The sequence below is a fragment of the Delphinus delphis genome, chromosome 8 (genome assembly GCF_949987515.2).
Source record: "Delphinus delphis chromosome 8, mDelDel1.2, whole genome shotgun sequence".
Taxonomy (NCBI): Eukaryota; Metazoa; Chordata; class Mammalia; order Artiodactyla; family Delphinidae; genus Delphinus; species Delphinus delphis.
In genome coordinates, this window is record NC_082690.1 from 6,268,549 (window position 1) to 6,286,747 (window position 18,199).

General features: G+C 44.4%; 1 protein-coding gene across 5 annotated transcripts in view; it reads right to left on the reverse strand.

Moving 5' to 3' along the window:
* Positions 1-18,199, reverse strand: part of APLP2 (amyloid beta precursor like protein 2) — a 72,492-nt gene that overhangs the window by 36,411 nt on the left and 17,882 nt on the right. The window lies entirely within an intron of this gene.

Genomic DNA, 18,199 nt, shown 5'->3' on the forward strand with positions numbered 1-18,199 from the left:
TGAGCAACTACTATTTTTGCACAGCAACGTGCTAAATGCTCAGGACACAAGGCTGAGCAAAAGGTTACGGCCCCTGCCCTCTTGGGGTTTATGGTCTAGTTCAAGAGTCAATTCTCACACAGAAAGATTCCCAGATGTCTTAGGAAGGGAAAGAACATAGAGCTGAAGGAGCATACAAAACAAAAAGGGAATGTGACTTAGGTTTGGGTAGGAGGTGATGGGGAAGCCTCCTGAACTGTGACATTGGAGTGGCTTTGGCCATCCCCATTGGGAGAGAATGCAGACTGTGAGTCTGTGGCGGGTCCAAGGGCTGTGACACTGGAGTGGCTTTGGCCATCCCCATTGGGGGAGAAGGTAGACTGTGAGTCTGTGGAGGGTCCAAGGGAAGGGTGGGTGGCACACATGGTCAAGACTGGATGGTCTGTAGACCAAGAAAGGATGGAGTGCTGAGGGTTCTAAGTACAGAGTTAATATTTTTCAAATGCAGCTCTGATGTTCTCTGTAGGCAGGGGGATGGCTCAGGGAGCTGGAGAGATGACAGTACTTGGGTAAGGCAGCACCGGCAGACAGCAGTGCAGGCAAGACTGGGTGACGATGGCTGGGGGGTGACCAAGAGGCAGCATGAATTGTATAACTCAGTGAGCAATGGCGTCGTGCATGGAAAGAGAACACTAAAAGCGATTTCATGAACAATTTTATCTCGTGTTAGGAAAAAAATCAACTATCCGTAGCCATCAATAGCTCACAAATTACAGGTGAGAAAAAACATTTACGTACGATGACAGTGAGGCTCTTACAAAGTCTCGTGCACCAGAAAAAACACAGGCATCCCTGCATCTAAAGATATCCCAATATTGATGGTTACATTCACAATAAAGTTCTGTGGTCTCTCCTAATGGGTAAGTTCTTGCAAAACAAAAATTAAACATCTTTTTAAAATGTTAAAACTTGAGGGGTCGGGTTAGACTATCTGGCCTATTATGATCTTTTCAAAAAGAGCAAAGAGCATTGGTATTAAATGGTTTTCCTATTAACAAGAAAAGTAGATACGACTTTTTTTTTTTGCCATACCCTGCAGCTTGTGGGATCTTAGTTCCCCGACTGGGGATCAAACCCATGCCTTTGGCAGTGAAAGCACAGAGTCCTAACCACTGGACCGCCAGGGAATTCCCTGACTTTTAAAATATATGGAAAACTGTGTGCTTTCCAGGCAAGTCTCCTGCATTTGTGCTGATGGACTGGTTACACAGACATGAATGGTCCTTCCAATTAGGAGCCTACGTTTGATTCTGAAATACATCCCTATCTTCTAGGACAAATTTACCACCTACACGTTTTGCTTAGGAGCTTATTAAAATTAGCCTGCTTTCCAGTAGCACAAGAGAAGGAAGCACAAACACTTGCTGGATAGCTGGGAGAAAGCTAATCTGGATCTAGAATGTCGCCAAGATCAATCAGGGTTGAAAAACACCTCAGTTAAATCCAACGAGGAGAACAGTCAGCAACTTTGTTAAGTATAATAGACTGTCACCCCACTGTGATGAATAATCATCTATTAAAGTAGAAGACACAGATCCTGTGCGTTCACAATAACTGCACGTGAAGCTATAGACTGGTGTGAAGTCCTGTCTCCCCCAAAGAAAGAAAAAACATTTAAAGGTATCTGTGGAAAGAAGATATAGGCAGTACCTTAATGGTGTTTAATTCAAACAGATCATTAAAAGATATAAAGATGCACATGACAAAAGCACTTAATTCTCACACTGAGCTGGAGATGTGCACAAAAATGCCTCTTCTACTGGCCTTTCTTCTTCTGGGAGGCATAGCTAAGGATTAAGGCTAGAAACTTGGGTTATGATACGGAGGGAAATGGGCACACAGTACATTAAGTTGTACATACAGAGACAAAGGCAAGCAAACCCCAGGGATGCTCTGTGCACCGAAACCAGTGTTCCAGCAAATTCCTTCCTTCCTACTCTTCAAAAGCTCAGACAGAAACGAACAAAGAAAATCCAGGAAGACATGATAAAATATGTAAGCAAGAAAGCCAAATCTACAGGCTAGAAGGAAAGTATTTCCTAAACCTGCTATAAATGAACGACCACAGTTCAACGTGAAAGACGCTGAGCAATCCTTTCTAAATTCTCTCCACGGACTGGTATATTTTAACATTAAATAGGATGTCAGGGTGGTATCTAATCTTTCAGAAGTACAGAGGCGGGGGAGGCAGGCATTTGCCTCTTTAGTTCCAAAAATGAATACAGGTGAGAAACAGCATCAGTCAATTACATGAGCTCACCCAGGCCACAGTCAAAACTGTGCAAGCAGTCGCTCATCACACTGAAGAAGACAGGGCTTCCCTGGTGGCGCAGTGGTTGAGAGTCCGCCTGCCGATGCAGGGGACACGGGTTCGTGCCCTGGTCCGGGAAGATCCCACATGCCGTGGAGCGGCTGGGCCCGTGAGCCATGGCCGCTGAGCCTGCGCGTCCGGAGCCTGTGCTCTGCAACGGCAGAGGCCACAGCAGGGAGAGGCCCGCGTACCGCAAAATAAAAAACAAACAAACATTGAAGATGACAGTCCATGTGTGGCTCGCTGTGGCTGTTGGCTGAAAGGCCACAAGAGTTCCAACTGTATGAATGCTCAGTTTACGGGTCAACCACTGAGGTCAATACATTGGTGGTAAGTGCATTTGATCTTTCTGCAGAGATGGTCAACAGTGCCTTCCCTAAAGAGGATCTAAAATACCAGAGGTTAAAGCAGCAGGAAGAGGCAGCTTGGCAGCCACAGCTCCTCATCAGTTCCCACCAAGGAAAAGGAGGGTAACTGGAATCAGTCCAGACAGCTCATATGCTGCCGTGATTCATTTCTGAGTTCAGAAAGATTAATCCTTGTGGCCATCAGAGACTCTCAAGAAGGTATCATATGGAATATAAAAAGCCTCTGCGGACCATGTCTAGGGATCAACTAACCAAACATACCCCAACGTATAACAGGATTGCTTTTTCCTGTAATGTTTGTGCTTCTTTCCTTTGAAAATGCTCTTATTTAACGTGCTCTCCATTTTCAGAGGCACACACTGTGCCTTGACCCATTACATCAACATATAAATCAATCTGTTTCCTAACCTAACATGTTACAAATGGGATTTCGTTGCCAAGTCAGCACTTCCGATATCCTGTGAACCTGAAATCCTCTAGGAAAGAAAATTAACGCCCCCGCTTGGGCACCGCGGCCAGCCCTTGATCTATGAACACTGCAGCATTTTTAAGGCTTTGAAAACAAATTGCATCAACTGCTTTCCTAGTTCAGCACTTCCATTTAACTTAATAATTCATTCTTATTAAGAAATTCCATTTTATTAATTTGACTCAGCTACTCAAGGATGGAAATTCAACTTGGTAAAAAGTGCTTCTAGTAACTTGGTTGAAAACCTGAAATGGCTTTAACGCAATAAATAAATAGAAACAAACATAAATCTGAACGTAACTTCAAACAGGGCCTTTAATCGTCACCTCAAGAGAAGCAACTCCTGGGCCCACCTCAGCCCCACCTCCCTTCACAAAGCCTCCCAATCCAGAGCAAACAGGTAATCCATTACTTCATTCCTCACTACAGCTACTGCCCCAGATTCCAACTTGGCTCCAGGCTCTGTGAAAGTGCCTGCCACGGAGGGAGCGTCCTCCAAAGAGGAGGGCTTTATTCCATTCCTGAGGGAGTCTGTTTCCTGTGACAGGAAGTGCTCCTGTGGTCCACGTACCCCCTAGAAGCAGGGCAGCACAGCTCCAGCTCCCATTAGAGCACTGTACGTGTAGCACCTACTCACCACCGGCACAGGAGTGACATCAAGACACAGACTCAAAAAAAAAAAAAAAAAAAAGACACAGACTCTTCTCAAAGACCCTCCTGTTTATTTATTTATTTATTTATTTATTTATTTTTGCGGTACGCAGGTCTCTCACTGCTGTGGCCTCTCCCGTTGCGGAGTACAGGCTCCGGACACACAGGCTCAGCGGCCATGGCTCACGGGCCCAGCCGCTCCGCGGCATGTGGGATCCTCCCGGACCGGGGCACGAACCCGTGTCCCCTGCATTGGCAGGCGGACTCTCAACCACTGCGCCACCAGGGAAGCCCTGACCCTCCTTTTTTAAATGAATATGTCAGTGAAATGACAATCTATTCATGGATGTGAAGATCCTGTATTCATTTGTTTGTTTAAGTTCTGAATGGTACTTCATGATTCCTAAATTAAAATGACTTAGGTCTGTGTCCACAAACCTGCACCTAAGATTTACTTAATCAAACAAAGTTTAAAAAATCCACAGTTTCAAGGTTATCGCCCCAATATATTAACTACAAAAGGGAAGCCAAACTACTTCACAGTGGAGACACTGCCGTCAACCTCACCAGCCATAATTCGTGTAAGAGGACAGATGAGGAAAGACACACCGAGGGACTGTCTCAGACTGGAGGCTATGGAGAAAAAAGATGCAACGTGGGAGCCCAGACACAATCCTGGAACAGGAAAAGGACACTGGTGGGAAAACTGGAGCAGTATCTGAATAAGGCCTGTGCATCAGTTAACACTGCTGTACCAATGTCAACCTCCCAGTTCTGATAAATGCACAAGGGTTATGTCAGATGTTAATACTAAGAGAAGCGCAGTCTTAAGGATACAGGGGAACTCCCTCTACTATTTTTGCAACTTTTTAAAAACTCTAAAATTAGTTCAAAATAAAACAGTTCTAATTTTTTTAAATCCTATTCATCGCTTGCCTGAATTTCGACTGTGACTCCATGGTTTCAATCTGCAAAGAGAAGACACGCTCTTTGGTAGGGCAACGAGCAAGTATGATCAGAGTAGGCCCAATACCTGAAAAACGTAACTATTTATTCTGAACATACCCTAATGTAGTAAAACCCCATGCGTATATACATTACATTTGATTTATCTCCAATGGGAGGACTATTACAATTCTGCCCAGAACCTCACGTATGAGAAACTCCACTTCTGTTACTGTCCAAAGGGTGACTGTAGTTTGAGGTCCCTAGTGCATCTTCCTCAGCAGTACAGCGTGAAGCTTTCAATTTAAAAAAGCTCCAAGGACTTCCCTGGTGGCGCAGTGGTTAAGAATCCACCCGCTGATGCAGGGGACATGGGTTTGAGCCCTGGTCCGGGAAGATCCCACATGCCACGAAGCAACTAAGCCCACGCACCACAACTACTGAGCCTGCGCTCTAGAGCCCATGAGCCACAACTATTGAGTCCATGCACCACAACTACTGAAGCTTGCGTGCTCTAGGGGGCCCGTGAGCTGCAACTACTGAGCCCGCATGCTGCATCTACTGAAGCCTGCGCGCCTAGAGACCATGCTCCGTAACAAAAGAAGCCACCACAATGAGAAGCCCGCGCACTGCCACGAAGAGTAGCCCCCACTCACCGCAACTAGAGAAATCCCGCGCGCAGCAATGAAGACCCACTGCAGCCAAAAAAAAAAAAAAAACAAACCTCCAAACTTCAAACATTTCAACACACTATTTAATAAAATATCAGGATTCTTGTTAAGCATTTTCCAGCCTGAACAGCAAACTGAGAAACCTGTTCTTAAAAGTGACAGTTTACGTTACGCCAACTGAAAATCCTTGGGTTTTTTTTGTTGTTGTTGTTAACATTTGAACTTAATTCTAATTAGAAGCTTGTGAATTAGGGTTACGCGGAAAAACTCTGAATGTAAAAGGTCATTATTCTTCCACTGATGTATGCCAGCTGTTAGGTATCATTTTCATAGGCAGTAATTTATACAAATAATCCCTGCTTTTATTAGAGCTGTAAATATTAAAGTATAAATGATGTATCATTTCCAAGACTGAAAATAGTTTAGACTGTCTCCAAGGCTTTTTATAGGAACATGGTAATCTGTCCAACTGGATTATACTGGTAAGGATCCAAGCACCAAGATTTAAGAGAGGTCTGTCTTTCTGCACGTGTCTCTAAGATGAGAGCTAAGAGTCTTTTATAAAGGAAGTTACTGAAATACATAAAACACTTTCAAGTATAAAAAAAAAAGGGCAGAACAGTGTTTATGGATCTAAAATTCTCAAGTGAACAAGTTCTTTACAGGCTCCTGTGTTTCTTTCCAATTGCCTGTAATGGGAATTCCACTAAACTGACCTCCTCAGGAACAGAGGTCCTAGGGACATGGCTTGGCCAGCCATCACCTTCTGCTCTCTCCACTCCTGACCCTGGAGGAAGTACGTGATGTGATGGTGAAGAGCACGGGCTGTACGAGATGGCAAACCGTGACTGTGTTCCAGCCCCACCACGGACAGGCTGTGCCACGTTTGGCAGGTTCCCTAACCTCTCTGGACCTCAGTCTCCTGTCTATAAAATAAGGACAATAGTAACTACACACCATAGTGCTGTTTTGAGGTTTAAGTGAGTTTAACACATGAAAAGTGCTTGAAACAGTGCTTGTTACACAGGAGTTCTTCAAGTGTTGATAGCTATTAGTATCAGGCTTTAAATTTCTTTATCTGTAAAACAGGGCTACTGACATACTATTCCTCTGGGGCCTGTTGTGGGATTAAATTAAGAGAATGCACGTAAGCACTAAGCACAACACCCGACCTGAACGTTAGCATCGGCTGGCTCCTGAAGATGTCATTTTCTCTGGCTACAAGAACCAGGGCTTAAGCCATGGGCACACCACGTGACCAGCCATCCTCCCCAAACCCGTGAAATGGGGTGAAGGCTGCACATTCCTCCTCTACCTCTGAAATCTGGACACACCTGAAGAGGGCTGCATTCACACTCCACATTTTATTTTGAGGGAATTCAGTCACCAAATGTTTATATGACAATTTAATACTGCCTTACCATTTAAAAGAAAATCACTGGGGGGTTGCTGGCTTCCTAGCTCTGGTCCAGCTTCCAGCCAAATGGAAGTGAGGTCAAAATGAACCTGTGTTTTCTATAGAGACACTGCTGTGATCAAAAAAGCACTACGTGGGCGTCCCCGGTGGCGCAGTGGTTGAGAATCTGCCTGCCAACGCAGGGGACACGGGTTCGATCCCTGGTCCGGGAAGATCCCACATGCCACGGAGCAACTAAGCTCGTGTGCCACAACTACTACTGAGCCTGTGCTCTAGAGCCCGTAAGCCACAACTACTGAGCCCGCGCGCCTAGAGCCCGTGCTCTACAATGAGAGAAGCCACTGCAATGAGAAGCCCGCGCATCGCAACAAAGAGTAGACCCCGCTCGCTGCAACTAGAGAAAGCCCGCGTGCAGCAACGAAGACCCAACACAGCCAAAAATAAATAAATTTAAAAAATAAATTAAAAAAAAAAAAAGCACTACGTTATTTCTCTAAATCTGTTTTCTTGAGGGATATTCCCTTGACTTACAAGCTAAGTAGCCTCATGGAGGTTATTTAGTTTCTCTCCTGACCCCAGTTTTCACTTTTGGGCAACATAAATATGGCATTACCCTTAGGTATTACAGTGAATGACCCCCACAATATTAGCTTTTGCTCACACTACGGCAGACAGAAGTCTACTTTCCTAAAGCTCCTGATGCATAAGAAACGTGGTTTGCAAACAAAGACAGCTTCCTCACTGAATAAAAATCTGCATGATTCCAAACAAAAGCAGTAATAGGTCATGCTTTGAAGGCTGCTACCTGCAAAGGTCAGAAAGCCAGGAGGATGGAGTATGAATATTAACATCAGAGGATCTCCATGGTGTGAACCTGGTCTTCCCCTCGGCACTCATTGGCCAGTATTACTCAGGCAGCAACCAAGAGCCTGCCAAACAAACAGCCTAGGCAGGGTTGGCGGGGGTGTGTAGGCATGTTTCCTAAACCTTAAAAGGCTGAAATGATTTCAAGTAACAAACACCCAGAAGTACAAATGATTAAACATTAGTCATTAAATATGTTCATTCTAAGTCATTCTTATTGACTCACAGATGACAGAAATACTACAAATGACGGGGAATTTTCTGTTGAATATCCAAGCACACACCTGGCAATATTCTCAGACGTTACAAGCTTACTTCTGGCTGATCTGATGCTCTATAATATTTCGTTTATTTTAAAGGCATTAAGTCAGTCATTAAAAATTAGGTAATTTGGGGGCATATTTCATGCACTTGAAACAACAAATCACACCTCTTTTAAAAAAATTCTATTCTTCAGATAGAAATATTTCACTAAAATAAACACTCAACTTAGTGATTTTTACCAAGGTTAAGTTGGGAAACTATCTAACATGTCAGCTTTGGCTGAAATGCTCTGACTTCAAGATGTTACAACCACAAACATCAACAGCCAATGTCAGACATGTGAACTGATTTCACTGGATCTTTTCTCCTTTAATACACTATCTGGGAAAAGATAAGAAAAATTCATGCAGCTGCAAACATCCATGTTTTAATATTTAGGACAGTTTTTACTGGCGTTTTAAATTTAAAGCAGGGGTTCCCTGACACCTTACTTGCCTGGTAAGGTCTGTAACAACAGATCTTAGGCAAGTAAGAAAGGTCTGGAGAGCACGTGCGCACACGAATGCCGAAGGTGCTGAGATGCAAACTGTCCTCTCTTTTATTTTTTGTTTTGCGGTACGTGGGCCTCTCACTGCTGTGGCCTCTTCCTGTTGCAGAGCACAGGCTTCGGACGCACAGGCTCAGCGGCCATGGTTCATGGGCCCAGCCGCTCCGCGGCATGTGGGATCCTCCCAGACCGGGGCACGAACCCGTCCCCTGCATCGGCAGGCAGACTCTCAACCACTGCGCCACCAGGGAAGCCCTGTCCTCTCTTGAGAAGTGACTGTCCTGAATTCTAAGGTTCTCTTTTTTACCTTTGCTTTAAAATGTTTTTCATAGGATGGCAGCAGTAATAAATGGGCAGTCTGTTTTTTAAAAATGCTCCTTCCATAATATTAAGAACTGACAACTTTATCTAAAACGTTTTTCTTAGCTTTACTATTCCATGAAAACCAAAGAGTTAGCACTTTATTTCTAAGGTTCTGTGACGCTGAATGGCAAGAAAGGGCAGAAATTCCTCCGTGAATAACCCATATCTTTCTTTCCTTATAAACAGAAAATAAGACAATTTGCCAGGATGACATTCACAGGGCAGGGAGAGGAAATGCACATTTAAAAATACAAAATCGGCAATTTCCACATGCTGTTCTGCTAAACATTTCACGTTTACTAGGTCAAGCAATATTCACACAACAATCTTGATGTGACAAATCACTTTAACTTCTAATGTCCATCAAAACGCTATGAAAATAACACAAATATGAAAGAGCTCCACCCTCTCCAAGTTCAAATCAAGTCAGAAAGGCATCTTTGCCATGATTTACGCAGCATTTAAATGTAAAAGTAAATACTGTATTATCAGCTCGCACCAGATCTGCCTGCAGACAACAATTCTTCCTGTCTGGGACCATGCCCATGCACATTATTGTCATTATCAGCAATTAAAAAAAATAAAGTAATAAAGCGAGTATGAGCTGCTAGTCAGCGTGCTTACTGCTTGCTGTCTCTGCCATTAGTTAGCCTTCCCGGGTACCAGCCACCTAACTACTAAATAAATGCATAAAGGAGAGCAGGAAAAGCTACGCCCAAGTAAAAAGAATAAAAAGGATGTAAACGTGTGCACTGCATAACTCTGGGAGGGGCCTTCGGTAGGCTGCAGGGTGCATGATGGACCCGGAAATGCACAGCATGGTGGTCCAGCTCACACACACCAAGATTTCAGCATTTGCTGGTCCCCTTTTCCCAGAGGGGAAAGCCCAGGAGCACTTCTGTCCCACTGGTCAGGTGGGCCCCTGGGGAGCTATGTCCACCCTGCCCTCCGAGACCCACTCCGACCACAGCATTTTGAATCATCTCGAGGCAGAACACATCACTCACTCTCATGTTCCAAGGGATTCCAACTCTTGACGACCCCTGCTTCCTCCCCGCTCCCTCCATCAACCCATCTGGCGATGGACACCACCCTCCTGGGCACAAGCCAGGGTCTCTCCTGCCTCAAGGTTCTGCACCTCGAACTTCTGCCCCTGCTCTTCCCTGAGCTGTCACGTCTCACCTTTCAGGACCCAGCTCAAATGTGCATCTCTGGGGGCCCTTCCCAAGGACAGGCCCCACCCTGCCGGTGTTTTGTTTTCCCCTCCAGCAATGGGAAGTCACCTGCTCATTCATCTGCACTGCCCATCTCCCTCCAACAGAATGCAGGTTGGCAGGGGGTGAGGCTGTGCTTGGGGGCGGGCCCTCCGGGTTTTCTAATCTCGGCACCTGGAAACAGCACCAACTACCTAGTAGGTAATCATTCACACCCAAGGAAGTGACTGTCTGGCTGAAGGCTGTGCTCTTGTTTTCTCTCCAACACATTTAGTTAAACTAGTAAGAATTAACCAGATACCACTCAGCAGCGATTTCTAAATGATCAACGCTGTGCTAGCCTTCGCGTAAGTACATCTGTAATGAATGACAAGTAAAATGAAAACACCTCAGGCAGCATGGCAAGTTTCCATTTTTTATCTTTTGCCACTTGAGTCCACGGGCCCAGACTGAAAAGCCACCCAACACCAGGCTCCTAGCGGAGTCCTCCACCCCAAGGCGGCCCTTCCAGCCTTTTCTCCCACTATTTATGCCTCACCACTTCCATACCTTTTCAGTCCGGACTCATCGATCGACTTTCTAGTCAAAAGGATTGAACTCTTAAACCACCAGACCCTACGTTCACCCACCTTCTTCTCCTTGCTCCGCTGGTCAAATCAATACTCCTATTTACATGATTATGACATAAAAAGGTACTGTAGTTCCAGCTCCCTCCTTAGGCATCTATTTTCCCCCCTCGGCCTCTGCAAGGCCATCTCTTCCTTTACTTGCCTGTACTGACCGCTGGCACTCAGCCTGCCAGGAAGATCTGCAGAGATGGCTCTGATCCCTTTTCTTGAAGACAAGGCACCGTCTTCCTGCTTCAACTGCGCTGATGACTCTCCAGGCCTGAGCACAGCTGCCACTCCTGGGACTGATCACAACCGTCCTGAAAACTGCTTCCCCCTTTTCTCCTGTTCCCAACTCAGTACTCTGCTCCTTAGTTGCGGAGCACAGGCTCCAGACGCACAGGCTCAGCGGCCATGGCTCACGGGCCCAGCCGCTCCGTGGCATGCGGGATCTTCCCAGACCGGGGCACGAACCCGTGTCCCCTGCATCGGCAGGCGGACTCTCAACTACTGCGCCACCAGGGAAGCCCTCTGCTCCTTCTTGACTTAACCGCCTGTGTCAGTGGCTCACCGCTTCCCACAGCCTCCCAGAAACTTTCACACATGAAACTTTCTATCTTACGCACACACTTTGTTGGCAATTTGGACAAGCACTAAACTGTAACCTGGACACAAATTTCCCTCACAGGTTAAGATGTGGAGCTAGGGCCATCTAGCTTCCAGCACTGCTGCTGGTACATCTAAAGCCAATTTGATCCCTCGTTCTTTGTGCAGGTCTGGTTTTTTCCTACATGGAAGTAAAATCTTACCAATCTTCGGTATCCTGAGATTCAATTCTAATAGGCCTGGGTCTGAGTTTTTGTCATTCACTTGCCTGAGCGCTCAGTGGGCCACATCATCGCGGAAACACTCAGTCCTGGGTTTCCTCTCCTCTTTCTGAAATTCTTATCAGCCGCATCTTACCTCCTACATAGATCTTCTTCCTTTCTTACCTCTTCCTTTCTAGATTCTTTTTGTTCCCTTTCAGAACGATTTCTAACCAGACTTTTAAATGTCTGGTATCACATTTCCAACCACCAAGAACTCTTCCTTGTTCTCGGAAAGCCTTTTTTTATTGCAAACTATTACCTCACAGAGGAAACAACCTCTCCTCTCTGAGGTAAATATCAAGAGCCTACTGAAGTTACCTGCCTGCTCCCTGCATGGTCTTTAAGCTGCTGTTCCCCCGTCTGTGTTCTTGTTCAAGGTGTTCCTGAAGTGGCTGGTGACCCTAAGTCATCTAACTCAGTGTTTAGGAAAGGGACCCTGCTGCACATGGACAGAACTTGTCCAGAGAGGAATCCTTCAGCTCCCTCCCTGACTGCAGCCCCCGAGCCTGGCTGCTGCGGGTCTGCGGGGCCTAGGAAGGGAGCCTTTCCCCTCTCAGTGCCTCATGTTCTGCTGGGCCTGGAGTCCCAAGGAACCTGAAGTCTTCTCCTGAGGTGCAGCGAGGTGGGGTGAGGTGCGTTATTCAGGGCCTGATTACTCATGTTTAGTTTCAACCCCTCCCTGCCATTAGCCTCACCCTGATGCTTCCACCCCTCATTCAAGGTCTGCTCTGCAAATCAGCTTGCTTTTAGCTGGTGTCCCTGCATTTAGGTTCCAGCTTCTCTGGTCTGCTGGCTCAGTCACTAGGTCCATCATCAAGTCTGCATAGACATCTTTTCTTCTCTCCTGTTCTCTGTCCTTGTTGGTCTATTCATTCTCTCACCAGGACAGAGTTAGAGCTAGAACCCTGCACCTGCATCTCTCTCTTTTTAAAAAATATTTGGCTGCACCGGGTCTTGGTTGCAGCATGCAAACTCTTCGTTGCGGCACGTGGGATCTAGTTCCCCGACCAGGGATGGAACCTGGGCCCCCTGCATTGGGAGCGCGGAATCCTGGCCACTGAACCGTCATGGAAGTCCCTCCACCTGCATCTCTTGAGGTGCAACAATTCAAAAGCCACTAACTATGAATATATTTGAAAACTAGAGATGAGAAGTATTAATAAAATTGAGAGCTTCTATCTTGATTATTTAAACATAATGCCTTTAAGAAAATAAAATTCTGATCCTTTCCTCAGATTACTTCATTTGATCATTTTACAGTTACGTTACAGTCAATATGCTAGTCACTGGGTGTTATGAGCTGAACTGTGACCCCCTTAAATTCATATGTTGAAGTCCTAACCTCTATCACCTCCAAATGCGACCTTATTTAGAAATAAGGTTGTTGCAGATATCAGTAATTAAGATCAGGTCACACTAGAGTGGGGTGGCCCCTAACCCCACCTGAATGGCACCCCTATGAAAGGAGGAAAAATGTGAAGAGACAACACACACACACAGGGAGAATGCCATGTGAAGATGGGAGTTATGCTGCCCAAAGCCAAGAACTATCAGAAGCTGAGAGAAGCTTGGGACAGATCCTCCCTCAGACCTTCAGAGGGAGCGTGACCCAGCAGCACGTAGATCTTAAACTTCCAGCCTCCAGGAACAGTGAGACAATAAATTTCAACTGCTTAAGCCACGCAGTCTGTAGTACTTTGCCACGGCCAGCCTAGCAAATGAATACGCTGGGTAAGCGAATAAGACTCAGTCTAAGTATCTGGGGAGCTCACCGTCTCAGAGGCAGGATCCAGACCCAGGGAAGCCCAGACCTACAGTGTAGCACTTACATTATGCACAAGACGTAAGGAAGTGGAGACGGCGCTGGCATCTGAGAAGCGCTGCGGCAGGGGTAGGCGCGGGGCTGTGGGGAGTGGACGGCTAAGTCTCCAGAACCCCTTCCCCAAGGAAACTGGGCCGGGGCTCTGCTCCAGCGCCAGCACCAGAACGACCCTGCTAGGCATATTTTAGAAGGTGAGAGGGTGTGATTCGGCAAGATTAGGTGGAGACAAGGAGGCCACTTAGGAAGCCTCTGCATTCATCCAGGAAATTATACGTGTTGAAATGATAATTATCTCAGATATATTGAGTTAAATAGACTATATTGTTAAAACTCATTTCACCTATTTTTGCTTTTTAAAAAAATGTCAACTAGAAAAAGTTACATTTCATATGTGGCTCGCCTTCTTCTATTGGACAGCGCTGTGTTAAGTGTTCAGCTAACACTGTGCTAGGGGAAGACACGACCGAACGACTTTTTTTCATTTACCTGTAGATTCCGTTCACTGCAGTTCCCTTTCTTCCGTTATGAAGGCTACCAAGAGTTTCTGGCATTTGCAGGAATGGGGTCCTTGGATGGCTAAATGGGTAAGCTTCTCTAAAGAGAAAAAAGCTTCTCTAAAGAGGCCAGGCTCATGCAAAAGAGACAAGTGGTTACAAGTAAAATAATGAATGGGAATTAGACAGGAAAAAGGACCTTGAGATATTTCTTCTTAAAAAGGATTTGGTATGGGTTATGTAAGTGGGTAAAACAGTGCCAAGAGCCCAAGTTCTTATTTTATCCAACTGCTGGAGGGTGGGGGAGGATGACAACCCGCCTCCATCCCCCAACGCTTTAGAGCCTACAAATAGTAAAAGAAGCCTGATTGAGACATTAACAATCAGACAAAACAGAAACAAAAACAAAAAGACACTCTCTTAGGCTTCTGACAACCACAGAACAAAACCCAAAGGTCTTCCAAAGACCAAAAAAAAAAAAAGGCCAGAACAGATAGAGTATATATGATATGGTACTCACATCACACAGGCCCTTGAGTCAATACACATTTGCAAGGGCCTTATTAGAGCAGGCTCCAGAGACAACCAATTGAAGAGTCACAAGTTCTCACCCACATGGAGGCTCGGGCTGGTAAGGGAGACATCACGTGAACAGAATAATCCTAATATAAAAGGAAATATTCCCAAACTCTATAGCAGTAGCAGCCTTACAAAGTCATCAGAACTAGCTCACCTTGAAGCTTTCAAAAACTGGCAGGCCAAGCAGCTATTTAAGTATAATACTATCCGGTAACTTAGTACCCAAGCCGAATTTGGGCAATCTGTGCTGGCCTATTAGAATGATTCTCCTTCACCTTCCTTGGGAACAGCTATTAAGTAGCTCAATGGAAGAACTTTTGCAACTCACTTCTAACGCCTGATGCCAGGATGAAAACAAGTGTTCATATTAGGTTAAAGTGAATTCTTTGGCCCTATGGAAAAAACGGGTTTCAAATATTTCCAAACGTACATAAGACTAATAGTAACCCTCACATAACATCACAAAAGCCACACCTTAGTCTCAGTAATATTTAACATGATAATATTTTACTTGGCCAACAATGAACCCTACCTATGCTGGTATAAAATGATGTAATCATTTTATTTAATGATGTATTTATTTAATGATGTATTTAAATGATGTAAGGCCCTATATTTGTATAGGATATGTTACCTCTCTGATCACTTCTTTGTCTCTTTGCTTTCTTCTAAACATTTTCTCCCATAAAACTCCAAAATGTACCAAATACTGATGTGATATCCAAAAGAAATTTATCTTCACAAATTACCAAGTAAAAAGGATGCTAGAAGTGGTACAGCTAAAACATTACCTTCTTAATGTTAACTGAAACAAACATCATTACCTCAAATTGACTCAGAGTCTATGTTCTATTTTATTTTCTATAGCTTTTCAGAGACAGGCATCGATGCTGCTCGCCTAGTATCAGATCACCACGGGGATATTTTAGTGAGGATCCAATCGTCCAGGGACTGGTGCTGGATTTATAATCTGCCTTAACTCCCGCCATCCTGTGACAAGTTTGCTTCTTCACTCATCACACACCCACACACACGTAATGGCTCAGCTTGGCTGGGAGCTCATCAGCTTTGAGTCTGTGCTTTGTATTTAATCTTTCAAAATCAATACTTAAAACATTTTAATCTGATTTTAATCTGTCCTGACTACTATTTCCATTGTTTAAAAACAACACGAACCAACACTGAGTCTCAATGACTTGTATCAATTCACAAGATTAATCTTTCAAAACAACAGCCCAGCAGGATATTTTATTAATGTAGATCCTGAAGCAGCTAATCAAGCCTCAAGGAATCATTTTTCTTAAAGAGTTGCTATGAGAGACAGAGACAGAGAGAGAGAGAGACACGGAGGGGGAGGGAGAGAGAGGGGGACAGAGAGGGAAGGAAAAAAGAGTTGCTATAAGGAAAAACACTCATACAGCATTAAGCAGAAATCCTCTTCAAAAGGGGAGAGGGGCGTGGCAGAGTCAACCAGCCAATCAGCGAAGGGTCTGCTAGTCAACCAGTCAATCAGCGAAGGTTCCGCTATGAAATGTGGTTTGCAATTCACTTGAAAATGAGTAATAAATTGTTACTGCAAGAGGTGATTTCAAGCCAACTTTCTCCGCTTTTCAACAAGCATTGAAAACTCTGTGCCTCTAGATGACAGAGAACAGACAGGGGTATAAAACAAAATGACAACCCACACTCAGCCTCCCTTGGGGAGACGAGAATCTCTGACAAATAAAGGGGGCCTGCTGTTGCCATAGCCAAAAAAATAAAAATAAAGGAAACAAATGTTGGCCAAGATGTGTGGAAACTGGAACCCTTGCCACTGACGGTGGGAACGTAAAATGGTGCAGCCACTGTGGAAAAGAGGTTGGCAGTTCTCAAAAAGTTAAACATAGAATTACCATATGATCCAGCAATTCCACTTTCCAGTACATACCCAAAAGAACTGAAAGCAGGAACTTAATGGCTGACAATGTAAAAATACCTGGAAGTAAACCCTATAAATAGGTTCTTTAAAAAAGATAAGCTACATTAAAATAATCTATTTTTAAAAGACTGGAGAAGTGTTGATTGTCATTTTTCCAACCACCTAAAATGCTTCTTTTGTTTATCATCTTAGGATGATAAACAAAAGAAGCCAAAAAGTTGGCTTGGCCAAAAAGTTCCTTGGGTGTTTAAGTAAAAATAAGACATTTCTCATTTCACCAAGAACTTTACTGAAAAACATATTCACCGGTTTTTTTTAAATTTATTTTTGGCTGCATTGGGTCTTCGTTGCCGCATGGGCTTTTCTCTAGTTGCGGTGAGCGGGGGCTACTCTTCGTTGCAGTGCGTGGGCTTCTCATTGTGGTGGCTTCTCTTGTTGCGGAGCATGGGATCTAGGCACGTGGGCTTCAGTGGTTGCAGCACGTGGGCTCAGTAGTTGTGGCGCACGGGCTTAGTTGCTCCGTGGCATATATTCACCGTTTTATTCCACTACCTTCTGCCATTTTTCAGGCAAATTCCTAATTTCATCTTCCCAAAACTTTTAATCTTTTTTTTGATGTATTCTTTTTTTACACAGCAGGTTATTAGTTATCTATTTTATACATTAGTGTATATATGTCCATCCCAATCTCCCAATTCATCACACCACCACCACCAGCCCCCCCACCCCGCCAGCTTTCCCCCCTTGGTGTCCATACGCCAAAACGTTTTATCTTCTTGAACAAAGAACTGTCCCAGGTGCCTTTTAGTCTTCCAGGGAATTGAAATGTTTTCCATTAAGAGAATTTTGTAAAGACTGAAATAAATGGAAATCCAAAGGTGTAATGTCCGGTGAATACGGCAGATGAATCAGAACATCCTAGCCAAGCTGTAATAGTTTTTGCCTGGTCATCAAAGAAACATGCAGTCTTGCGTTATCCTGACGAAAGATTATGTGTTTTCTGTTGACTAATTCCGGATGCTTTTGGTCGAGTGCTACTTTCAGTGGGTCTAATTGGGAGCAGTACTGGTTGGAATGAATCGTTTGGTTTTCCGGAAGGAGCTCATAATAGAGGACTCCCTTCCAATCCCACCACATACACATAACATCACCTTCTTTGGATGAAGACTGGACTTTGGTGTGCTTGGTGGTGGCTCATTTCACTTGCCCCACGATCTCTTCCGTTCTACGTTATTGTACAGTATCACTTTTCATCACCCATCACAGTTTGTTTTAAAAACCGAACATTTTCATTATGTTTAAGTACAGAATCGTATGCGGAAATACTGTCAAGAGGCTTTTTTCTCTCAACTTACGTGGAACCCAAACATCAAAGCGATGCACATAACCAAGCTGGTGCAAATGATTTTCAACGCTCGATTTGGATATTTTGAGTATGTCGGCTATCTCCCGAGTGGTATAACACTGATTGTTCTCAATTAATGTCTCTAGTTGATCGCTATCAACTTCAACTGGTCTACCCGACCGTGGAGCATCGTCCAGCGAGAAATCTCCAGCACGAAACTCCACGAACCACTTTGGACACCTTCCATCAGTCACAGCACCTTCTCCATACACCGCACAAATCTTTTTGTGCATTTCAGTTGTTTTTACTTTTCTTGAAATAATAAAGCATAATATGCTGAAAATGTTTTTTCTTCCATCTTCAATATTAAAATGGCTACACAAAAATTCACAAATTTTGATAATTTTTAAAAAATGCATACTCATGGGCTTCCCTGGTGGC